This window comes from Microcaecilia unicolor, chromosome 11 (genome assembly GCF_901765095.1).
Source record: "Microcaecilia unicolor chromosome 11, aMicUni1.1, whole genome shotgun sequence".
Classification (NCBI taxonomy): domain Eukaryota; kingdom Metazoa; phylum Chordata; class Amphibia; order Gymnophiona; family Siphonopidae; genus Microcaecilia; species Microcaecilia unicolor.
Genome location: NC_044041.1, coordinates 192,125,441 through 192,137,848, shown reverse-complemented (window position 1 = coordinate 192,137,848; position 12,408 = coordinate 192,125,441).

The window sequence follows — 12,408 nt, the reverse complement described above, 5'->3', positions numbered from 1 at the left end:
TAAAATGGATCAAACACTCCCTTCCCAGATTACAATCACATGTTGTTTCCAGGCCCGACTGGCAGGGGATCAGGGCTGTAGCCTTCTCAAGATGCAGGTAGGAATGGCTGGCAGTGCTTGATCTCGGGTTCCAATGCTGATCAGAGTAGACAGCTGATGTGATGAGCTGAGATGAACATAAATATTGCCATACTGGGACAGACCGAAGGTCCATGAAGCCCAGCATCCTGTTTCCAACAGTGACCAATCTAGCAGAAAGAGCAGGTCCTTCAGGCCAGAAAACAACCATGATTTAATCCAACAAAATGATTTTTGGTTTTGGAGAGGGAAAACACTATTTCATTTCAAACCAGAGCTGCCAAGTTACCCAGTTCCAGCTTTTTGGCAAGTCCTGATTTTGAGCTTATATCCCAAAGTAGTGTGGGATTTATAGTCCCTGATTCTATCCATTGTAATTTGCTTCATTTCTTTTAAGGCGTGAATAAACATGTGGATAAAGGTGAGCCGGTTGATGTAGTGTATCTAGATTTTCAGAAAGCTTTCGATAAAGTTCCTCATGAGAGACTCCTGAGAAAATTAGTTATGAGAGAGGAGGCAAGTTTCTGGTGTGGATTAGGAATTGCTTAGTGGCCAGAAAACAGAGGGTAGGGTTAAATGGTCATTTGTCTCAATGGAGGAGGGTGAACAGTGGAGTGCCACAGGGATCTATACTGGGACGGGTACTATTTAACATATTTATCAATGGTATGGAAATTGGAATGATGAGTGAGGTGATTAAATTTGAGATGATACAAAACTATTCAAGGTTGTTAAAACACGTGTGGACTGTGAAAACTTGCAGGAAGATCTTAGGAAACTGGAAGACCGGCCATCCAAATGGCAGAAGAAATTTAATGTGGACAAATGCAAGGTGATGCACATTGGAAAGAGTAATCCAAATCATAGTTACCTGATGCTAGGGTCCACCTTGGGGGGTCAGTACTCAAGAAAAAGATCTAGGTGTCATTGTAGATAATACGCTGAAATCTTCTAGTTAGTGTGCAGTGGCAGCCAAAAAAGCAAACAGGATGCTAGGAATTATTAGGAAAGGGATGGTGAATAAGACCAAAGATACTATAATGCCTTTGTATTGCTCCATGGTGCATCTGCACCTTGAGTATTGCATTTAGTTCTGGTCACCGTATCTCAAAAAAGATATAACAGAATTAGAAAAGGTTCAAAGAAAAGTGACCAAAATAATAAAGGGGCTGGAATTCCTCCCATATGAGGAAAGGCTAAATAGGTTACGGCTCTTCAGCTTGGAAAAGAGACGGATGAGGGGAGATATGACTGAGGTCTACAAAATCCTGAGTGGTATAGAACAAGTAGAAGTAAATCAATTTTTTTACTCGTTCCAAAAGTACAAAGACTAGGGGAAACCCGAAGAAGTTACATGGAAATACCTTTAAAACAAATAGGAGGAAATATTTTTTCACTCAACGAATAGTTAAGCTCTGGAACTCTTTGCTGGAGGATGTGGTAACAGCAGTTAGCATATCTGGGTTTAAAAAAGGTTTGGACAAATTCCTGGAGGAAAAGTCCATAGTTTGCTATTGAGGCAGACATGGGAAGCAACTTCTAGCCCGGGATTTGTAGTATGGAGTGTTGCCACAATTTGGGTTTCTGCCAGGTTCTTGTGACCTGTCTTGGCCACTGTTTGGAAAACAGGATACTGGGCTAGATGGACCATTGGTCTGACCCAGTATATGGATACTCTTATGTTCTTATGTTCCCACAATGCATCAGGATAGGGTTGTCAGAAATCCAGACTTGGTCTAAAACTCTCCTAAAATAGTAACTTTGCAGCTAGACAGCTCTGCGATAAGTGTGGCTGATGAGAAAATGTATTCTGTCATCCAGTTTGCACAGCAAGACATTGAAGACAGAGCAGGAATAAGATCTTCTGAGCACGAAGGTGACCTGCTCTATCTCTTCTGCTGGTAAGGGCAGAACAGTGAGTCCTAATGCTAATTCAGGAGCCTCAGATCACGTCCCTACTTTAAAAATCCAGCTCACAGCGAGGCTGGAAGTTTGCCTTAATGTCTAACACAGCTAGGGTACTGGCCTCTGTTCTGAGGATGCCACAACGCATAAACTGGTACCGCTGTGCTGTGTAGAGATGATGAGAGCCCCTTGAGGAGGGATCAGGAGGTGTTCAACTCCCTGACACTGGTACTGATACTATGAGTACACAACTCCCTTCTAGACCAGGTTTGCTTGGTGGTAGAGCCAGCCCGAATGTACACTTCTTTTTCTCTTATGTTTCAGCCCACAGATGCAGCAGGTACACCGTGTGCGGCGGGATTTTATACCCACAGGCCTGCAGGCAGTTTTCAGAGGGAAAGTTCCCTTTGAACATTGGTTAAAAAGTATGGGGCAGATATCCATCTGGTGGCTCGCAATGTTTTTCTGACTGCCTCTGGCATTGTCCCTGGAAATTCAATGCCGGGTCCTTCTATTCCGCGTCTTTCTATGCCGCTTTAACAAAACTTCAAAGCCGTTCACAACAATAGTAATATCACAATGAGATATGATGTACACGTTATGCATTACAATACCTACAATGACATAATTTACAAAGAAAATAAGTATGATTTTTAGATTTTTACTAAAAATACTATGATCAGTTATTAATCTCAGAGCCAATGGTAGACTATTCCAAATTTTTGGACCTTGAAACACAGAAGAGTGTTCCCAGACAGACTTTAATTTTAATCTTCTTCATAGATCCTGGGTATGATTTTTTATTTTTTTATTTGTTACATTTGTTTCCCACATTTTCCCACCTATTTGCAGGCTCAATGTGGCTTACATAGTACTGTAAGGCGATCGTCAAAACCGGTATGAACAAATACAAGGTGATATTATGGTAGAATGAGGTTCATGTATGGTAAACACATTAGGGAGAGGAAGAGTTAGGATATGCCCATTACGGTCTTTGGTTACGTTATGTCGCAGGTGGCCAGGTTTTTTTTATATTGGGTCGGTGGGGTATGCCTTTCTGAACAGGTTTGTTTTTAGTGCTTTCCGGAAATTTAGGTGGTTGAGCGTAGCTTTTACTACTTTTGGCAGTGCGTTCCATAGTTGTGCGCTTAAGTAGGAAAAGCTGGATGCATAAGTTGATTTGTATTTGAGTCCTTTGCTGCTTGGGTAGTGGAGGTTTAGGTATGATCGTGCTGATTTTGAAGTGTTTCTGGTTGGCAGGTCGATGAGGTCTGTCATGTATCCCGGGGCTTCGCCATAAATAATTTTATGAACTGTCGTGCAGATTTTGAAAGCAATACGTTCTTTGATTGGGAGCCAGTTTTCTCGGAGGGGTTTGGCGCTGTCAAAACGCGTTTTTCCAAATATGAGCCTAGCTGCTGTGTTTTGGGCGGTCTGCAGTTTTTTTTAATGATTTGTTCTTTGCATCCCGCATAAATTCCATTGCAATAATCTGTGTGGCTTAGTACCATTGATTGTACGAGGTTGCGAAATATTTCCCTCGGGAAGAATGGTTTCACGCGTTTGAGTTTCCACATTGAGAAAAACATTTTTTTTTATGGTGGATTTCGCTTGGGTCTCTAGTGAGAGGTTCCGGTCGATTGTTACTCTGAGGATTTTCAGGCTGTCTGAGATAGGGAGGGTGTAACCTGGGGTGTTAATGTTAGTGGGTTTGTATGTATTGTATTGGGATGTATGATATTGGTTTCCCACCATAATAGAGTTCAAACCAGGGGTGTAGCCAGACTTCGGCAGGAGGGGGGTCCAGGGCCTGAGGTGAGGGGGCACATTTTAGCCCCCCCCCCGGTGCTGCCGACCCCCCCGCCATTGCCGAGCCCGCCGCCGCCACCACCAACTTTGCATCCCCCTGCTGATGACACTCTCGACCCCCCCTCCCGCTGCCAACCCGCTGTCGCCTACCTTTGCTGGCGGGGGACCCCAACCCCCGCCAGCTGAGATCCTCTTCTTCTCGCAAAAGGCTTCCTTCTGTTTCTGACATCCTGCACGTGACCTCAGACATACAGAACGAAGACTTGCAGATCAGCTGATCTGCAAGGCTTCGTTCTGTGAGTCTGACATCCTGAGGACGTCAGAAACAGAAGGAAGCCTTTTGCGAGAAGAAGAGGACCTCGGCTGGCAGGGGTTGGGGTCCCCCACCAGCAAAGGCAGATGACGGCGACGGCCGGTTGGCGGTGGGAGGAGGGGGTCCAGAGGGTCGTTGGCAGGGGGGTCCAGGGCCAAATCTATGGGTGCCCAGGCCCCCCCTGGTCCCACGTAGCTACACCACTGGTTCAAACCATATGTGTTCCCATTCTCACCCAATTTAAATTATTCAATAACGGACCAGCTTTGTAAATTTTCCTAAGCCAAAGATCAATCGAGCTGCAGTGTTTTGGAGAAGCTGAAGACGACACATCTTTTGTTTGTTAACACTACAATATAAAGGATTACAGTAATCAAGTAATGGTAATAGTATGGTTTGTGTAATTATTCCAAATTACAAAAACCATCAGTTTGAATAAATATACAAACAGACCTTCATGGTTTCCAAGAAGACCAAATCAAAATACTTATCAAAAATGAAACCTCAAAATCTCTCCCAGTGAGGAAATTCAATTAGAATGGTAAACACACAGTGACACTCACTCAGCTGATAATGGAGTAAGTTTTTATCATCGATTTCTATTGTTACTAATGGGGGGGGGGGGGGGGAAGGAACCAATTAAAAAAATCTCCTGATATTGGAGAAAAACAATTGGTTCAAAAAAAAAAAAAAAACAACCCCAAGTCTTACCAATTAAATAGAAACCATGAAGGAATGTAACGTGATAAATATACAAAACGACTGAAACTCATGTTCAAAAAATGCAAAAAAAATGGCATTTTCAAAACAAGAAGTTTTTCAAGTTTGAAAAAGGCCATGTTTGTTTTTCACAAACCGTCCAAAGTTGGATTTAGATGTCATATCACAAATGCCTCTCAACATCATCTATTTCTGTTCCATGCATTCAAGCGACCACCAACGGGACTTCCAATTTTATAACAGAACATTGCTTACTTCAAATTCCAAATCCCAAATCCCATCACTCTTTTGCAGTTACACGTGAGAACACTTAGGTACCCAGATATACAATAGCAGTTAAGTGCATTCTTGTGCCTCACTTCCGTTTTGGTGCTTAACTACCATTAGCTGCTTGTGATACTCCAAGTGGGGGTTGGGTATGGCTGGTGAAATAACACTAGGGTTACCATATTTTGCCCCCCAAAAAGGAGGACACATTCCCCGCCCCTACCACACACCCACCCCGCCCCCTGTCACACCCTCGCTCCGCCCATCACATTTTCCCCTCCCCCTGTCACATACCCCGTCGCCCCCCCCCCTCCCCGTCACCCCCCTCCCCTTACCTTTTTACTGCCCTGGTGGTCTAGTGACCTCTTCGGGGCAGGAAAGAGCCCCCTCTTTCCTGCCTGGAGCGCTGCCCTGCATGCATCCTTTCTGTTGCTGATCCTGGGCGCCGAGTCAAAATGGCCGCTGAGAGTTGAAGTCTCGCGAGGTCACTTCAACTCTTGGCGGCCATTTTGAATCGGCTCCGAGGATCAGCAACAGAAAGGATGCATGCAGAGCAGTGCTCCGGGCAGGAAAGAGTCCCGAAGGCGGAAGATGCCACTAGACCACCAGGGCACTAGTAAATAAGGGGAGGGGAGGCTAGCAATCTCTCCCGTTTGTCCGGATTTCTGGACAAACGGGCAGATTGGCAAAACCCATCCAGTTGCCCGGGCATGCCCTCAAAAAGAGGACATGTCCGGGTAAATCCGGACATATGGTAACCCTAAATAACACAGCCGGACAAAAGAATGAAACACAAAAATAAGTATTTTATTTAAAGGGCTTCTCGGGTCTGTTCCTTCACCGAGACGTAGGATGGAAAGCCCTCTGCGGTTCAGCATCCAGGGGCTTAAGCAGGCCGCTGGCAGCAGGCCAAACAGTCCACAGCTGCCGGGGTGCCACGCCCCAAACACAGCCTACAAGTTCTCGGGTTCCTTCAAGATCCAAAGCAAAACCTGCACAGTTCAATTCAATAGAAACAATGGTTTACCTCAGCCAGGTCATGATTATGGAATGGGCACTTCAGTGGCATACAGTGGGCATTTACAGTTTCCCTCCCCGGGCCTCCTTAACTTCTGCCTGGCCCTGCCTTTTGAACTTCCTGGTAGTGGCTCTGTCCCTCCCAGCTTACTTCCTCCAGAGGCGGGACCTGTACTCTTAAGGTGGCCCAGGCTAATTAAAGAGGAATTTTTATTAAGAGTGAGGGGCAATGTCCTATAAACCCCTTGACACTATCATTATTGTGCCTACAGTTACACACTTATGGAGGGGCATAATTGAACGGTGCTGGCCAGTCAGCTATTTGGCTGGCACCTTAAGTGGGCGGAGCCAACCATAGGTAAAGGCAGCCCACCATGCATACTGACTATGAGTATCCTGAGAGTCCAAACATTTCACGGAGTGTTTATTGGAAGAAAGCAGCAAGATATCGAATATCACCAGTATCATTTTAGACGTAGCTTTATGTCAACATACATCCAACTAAAGACTCCTGAGGAAGGCCTTTGTGGGTCGAAACATGACTTGTGTCGAGTCTCTGGATGTTTCAATAAAGGTGTTATTTTGGACATCGTCTGCCACCCTTTCCTTTGTCACCCTTGTTGCGATTATTTCTTCTGTTTGTCTACAAGGGTTACTGTTCTTCTGTTTTCTTGCCATATCCTGAAAATACGACAGGATGTGGAGTCCTCTGGACAAGTCTAAGAAGCCCTGGTTTGAAGGATGTTTTTTTTTTTTTTTTTAATTTCCTTTTCACTCTTACAAGCTAAACAGGGGGTGCTACTGTGCTGGTCATCATCAGATCCTTCTGCAGTTATCACATGATGGCAGTGCAAACAACTGAAGAGCAGATTGAGCTCTAGAGACTTTTTAAAAAGTAAGTGGTATGATTATAATCAGAGGCGCATAAATTTAATTTTAAAATGGGGTACTATGAGAAATAACATCCATTAGGGCATAAACGAAATGGCTGGGAGCAGCAGACTCAAGGATGTTAATTTTCTTAAAAGAGATTGCTGGAATGTCAATACTTTTATACTGCCACAAGAGTATTCTGCTTAAATGGTACAAATAAATATTTATCCCAAAGCATGGGAGCGGCTTATCCATATGGAATCAGCTTGCTTAAAATATGTGAACCAGGGTTGCCAAGTAACATCAGGGATGGACTGAGCCAGGCCTGGGGTTGTTCCCCTAAATGTGTGTTGTGTTGTACAAGCCCTTAGGTGCAACAGGACAAGACCAGACCCGGCTCTTGTAGGCTCTGCTGACCTGAAGTTGCTGGAGAATGGCTCCAATTTTTCAAATCCAGCTGCCTGGCAAGGAGATGCAGCACAGCTGAACCTCAACACAGAAAAACATTCATTTACTCTCCTGTTTCCCAATTCATTACAAGAGCCAGGCTGAAACCTTTCAGAAGTCCTTCTCTGATGGAACTGTGGGGGTGTCGTGGATCAGGTCAATTAGTTGCCATAGCAACAACTGGGTCCTCTCTGGCTCGCCAGTCACTCTCCCTCACCCCCCCCATGGGCGGCAGAGATCGGCACTTCAGATTCACAGGCTGGTACTGTGCGGGGAGTACTGAGTGAAAAGGTGGAAGGGTTCAGAGACCTCTGAAGTGGGGAGTGGGTGGGGGGGGGGGGGGAGTGCACCTCCGCTTACAGAGCACAAGACCTTCAATATTTTAAGAGTAGGAATCATTCTCATCCTGTACATCCACTCAATAGGCTTTGAATATTCAGTCATAGACAGGCTTATTTTTGAAAGGGATCGCCGGCAATCTTCCGACACAAATCGAGAGATCGCCGGCGATCTCTCGATCCCGGCCAAATCGGTATTATCGAAAGCCGATTTTGGCCGGCCCCAATTGCTTTTTCATTGCGGCACCGGCCAACCTTCAAGGGGGCGTGTTGGTAGAGTGGCGAAGGCGGGAAGGGGGGCGGGGTTACGAGATGGCCGGCTTCACCTTATTATGAAAAAAAGAGGCCGGCTCAAACGAGCATTTCGCTGGCCGGACTTGGTCCATGTATTTTTAGGACCAAGTCCCAGTGGTCACCAACCCCCTCTCACAAAAAAAAAAAAATTAAACATTTTTTGCCAGCCTGTATGCCAGCCTCAAATGTCATACCCAGCTCCCTGACAGCAGTATGTAGGTCCCTGGAGCAGTTTTTAGTGGGTGCACTGCACTTCAGGCAGGTGGACCCAGGCCCATCACCCCCCACCTGTTACACTTGTGGTGGTTAATGTTGAGCCCTCCAAAACCCACTGTACCCACATGTAGGTGCCCCCCTTCACCCTTTAGGGCTACGGTAACCTGTTCCGGGGCAGAGGGAGGATGGAACGAACGACGGACAGGCGCGTGCGGCACCCCCCCCAGCGGCGTGCACCCGGGGCTGACCGCACCCCCCCACTAGGAACGCCACTGAGCATCTTATCCTGGTGTGGTGACTGATCACTTGAAATTGGTTCCTTTCCACCCTCTTATTGCTGTGTTCTGTCTTTGTGGAGAGTGTGAACCCCATTTGTCCTTTCGGCTACAGTGACTTGAACATAACAATACAAAGAGGGTCGCAGTACGGGGCAGACTGACCACCTACCTCACCACTGAACTCTATATCTGTTTGTGTCCCAGGGTGGGGGTGGGGGCATGAACGTTTGCTACGATACTTATTCTATCACCAGATATATGTCACCACATCCTGGGGTTGATGGGGCCGCATGGTCTGTGTTAGAAGCTTTGGGGACCACCTAGCTAGGGTTACCATATGTCTGGATTTACCTGGACATGCCCTCTTTTTGAGGACATGTCCGGGCAACCGGGTGGGTTTTGCGAATATACCCGTTTGTCCGGATTTCTGGACAAACGGGGCCCTTTTGTCCAGAAATCCGGACAAACAGGCAGATTGCTAGCCTCCCCTCCCCTTACTTACTACTGCCCTGGTGGTCTAGTGACCTCTTCCGCCTTCGGGGCAGGAAAGAGCCCCCTCTTTCCTGCCTGGAGCGCTGCCCTGCATGCATCCTTCCTGTTCCTGATCTTGACGCCGATTCGAAATGGCTGCCGAGAGTTGAAGTGACCTCGCGAGACTTCAACTCGGCGGCCATTTAGAATCGGCGCCGAGATCAGGAACAGGAAGGATGCATGCAGGGCAGCGCTCTGGGCAGGAAAGAGAGGGGGCTCTTTCCTGCCCCGAAGAGGTCACTAGACCACCAGGGCAGTAGTAAGGTAAGGGGAGGGGGGTGAAGGGGTGTGTGACAGGGGGGAGGGCAAAATGTGACAGGGGGCGGAGCGAGGGCGTGACAGGGGCGGGGCATGTGTCCTCCTTTTTGGGGGACAAAATATGGTAACCCTACGCCAGCTTCGTGCTGGAGGCTGCAATGTGGATGGAATCACAGGTGTCCCGTGTCAAACATCCTATGTACATAGGGGTCCTGCTGAGGCCAGATAGGCCACATGTACTGATTTTGGTCATGTTTAGCCTACTCAAAGTTGCATCAATAGACCAGCCCCAGAGACGGCGCCTGTTGCTGGTTCATTGAGGCATCATCAGAGTCCTGGGGGGGGGGGGGGGGAGGAAGAATCCTATATATAATCACCAGATCCCATTTTACAATTATTTCTTTATTAATTTTTTTTTCATTTCTTATCTGCTTGCAACCTAAGCAAAGTACAATACATTCAATTATGATTTTATATTTACATCTTTTTATTCAAGTATAAAAAGGAACAATATGCTGTGCAACTGTTGTGTATAATCCACCATGTTAAAATGTCCAGGGGTACAAAATACAACCCATTCTGTATGCCCTAGAGGGGAGAAATATGAAGCACCGTTATGATTTTTTAATCTGTGGATGAGTAAGAAGTCATCAACAATCTCAGGATTCAGTCTAGCTCTCCCGTCTTCCACAGTCCCTCCTGCAATAGAAGATGTCTTCTTAGAAGATGTGCTGGCAGCAGGATGTACAGGATCCCCCATGCAAATTTTGCTAGTTGTGGCCAGCATGTTTGCTTGTTTTTTCCAAAAAAATAAAATCTCGTCTGCATCACTCAAATAATAGTCCAGTTGATTAACAGGCTTCAAAGTAGAAAATGGGGACAAAGTTTGTCCCCCGTCCCTGTGGGCTCTGTCCCCATTCCCACCCCGTCCTAGTGAGATATGTCCCCATCTGTTGGATCTGTCCCCGCAAGCTCTGTTCCCATCCCCATCCCCGCGGTTACTGTGGGTCCCCATCCCCGTGTCATTCTCTAATACTGGGAAACAAAACGATGCAGCTTGGGAAGTGTTTTCACTTCCTACTGGAAAAATGGTAAGAACTTAACTATGAACTCCAGGGGGTGGAGGGTGGCGGGGAGGGATGGGGGGGGGGAGAAGGAGGGGTGGATGCAGCAATTCCATGACCTTTTCCTTCAGGAGATTATTCATGACACAAAGAATGAAATGATTTATCTTATCAGCCCATTAGGCATTGTTCGTGGTTGTAATGGAAGCAGTGTGGGGGAGGATGAGAAGTGATGAGACACTAATTCATTGTTACGAGTGTAATTAGTCTTTTAATCCAGAGCTGCTCCTGTTCTTGTGATGAGAAATGACTGAGAAAAAAGAAGGAGGTCAGCAATGCATTTGGGAGATAGGCACCGGAGGAGGAGGAGGGATTGGGGCACGCCATAAGAGACAGAAAGGGGATGGGAGGACTTCCCTATGAGGAAAGGCTGAAGCGGCTAGGGCTCTTCAGCTTGGAGAAAAGATGGCTGAGGGGAGATATGACAGAGGTCTATAAAATAATGAGTGGAGTGGAACGGATAGACGTGAATCGTTTGTTTACTCTTTCCAAAAATACTAGGACTAGGGGGTGTGCGATGAAGCTACAAAGTAGTAAATTTAATACGAATCGGAGAAAATTCTTCACTCATGTAATTAAACTCTGGAATTCGTTGCCATAGAATGTGGTAAAGGCGGTTAGCTTAGCGGGGTTTAAAAAGGGTCTGGACGGCTTCCTAAAGGAAAAGTCCATAGATCATTATTAAATGGATTTGGTGAAAATCCACTATTTATGGGATAAGCAGCATAGAATGTTTTGTACTTTTTTGGGATATTGCCAGGTATTTGTGACCTGGATTGGCCACTGTTGGAAACAGGATGCTGGGCTTGATGGACCTTTGGTCTGTCCCAGTATGGCAATACTTATGTAATGTACTTGGGATTCTGAATGGAATCTTGCTACTCTTTAGGGTTCTACGTGGAATGTTGCTACACTTTGAAATTCTGCATGGAATCTTGTTATTCTTTAGAATTCTAGAATCTTGCTACTCTTTGGGGTTCTACATGGAATGTTGCTATTCTTTGTTTTTCTGCCAGGTACTTGTGACCTGGATTGGCCACTGTTGGAAACAAGATGCTGGGCTTGATGGACCTTTGGTACTTATGTACTTATGAAACAACTTGGACATGTGCACCTCTGGATCAGCCCATGCTCTGAGCACAGTAGGGGGCACATTGGCATTGGCAGTGCTGCCAGCCTTGAACTCGGATTTCCATATTTTCTGTTTTCCCTTTTTATGCTTCCTGTGTTTAGCTGTGGACATATCTCACTATCTCAGTCCATCTTTCTCCATCTACCTTCTTCTCCTTCACTGTATTCCTTATGTGCAGTATTTCTGTACCTTGGCTGACACAAATCATTTCTTGTTTTTCCTTCTCGTCCCATTAAAGAGTCATTACCGTCATGTTATTGCTCTGATTCATTCACTCTCTAAAGTATTTTAAGCCTCACATGTTCTGCAATACTCATTTCTCCCAGACTGCTTTCTGTCCCAAAATGTCCGGCTTAGAACTGGGTAACTTGGCACCAGGGGTGTAGCTACTATGGGGCCACGGGGGCCTGAGCCCCCGTAGATTTGGCCGTAGACCCCCCCTGCCGACGACCCTCTCAACTCCCCCTCCCGCCGCCAACCCACCATTAACCCGCCATCGCCGTCTGCTACCTTTGCTGGCGGGGGACCTCAACCCCCGCCAGCCGAAGTCTTCTTCCTTCGTTTTGTTTCTGAGTCTGATGTCCTGCACCAGACTCACAGAAACAGAACGAAGCCCTGCAGATCGCAAGGCTTCGTTCTGTTTCTGTGAGTCTGACGTCCTGCATGTTGTACGTGCAGGACTTCAGACTCAGAAACAGAACGAAGGAAAAAGAGGACCTCGGCTGGTGGGGGTTGGGGTCCCCCGCCAGCAAAGGTAGGCGACGGCGGGTGGGCGGGGGGTCCAGAGGGTCATCGGCGGGGGGGGGGG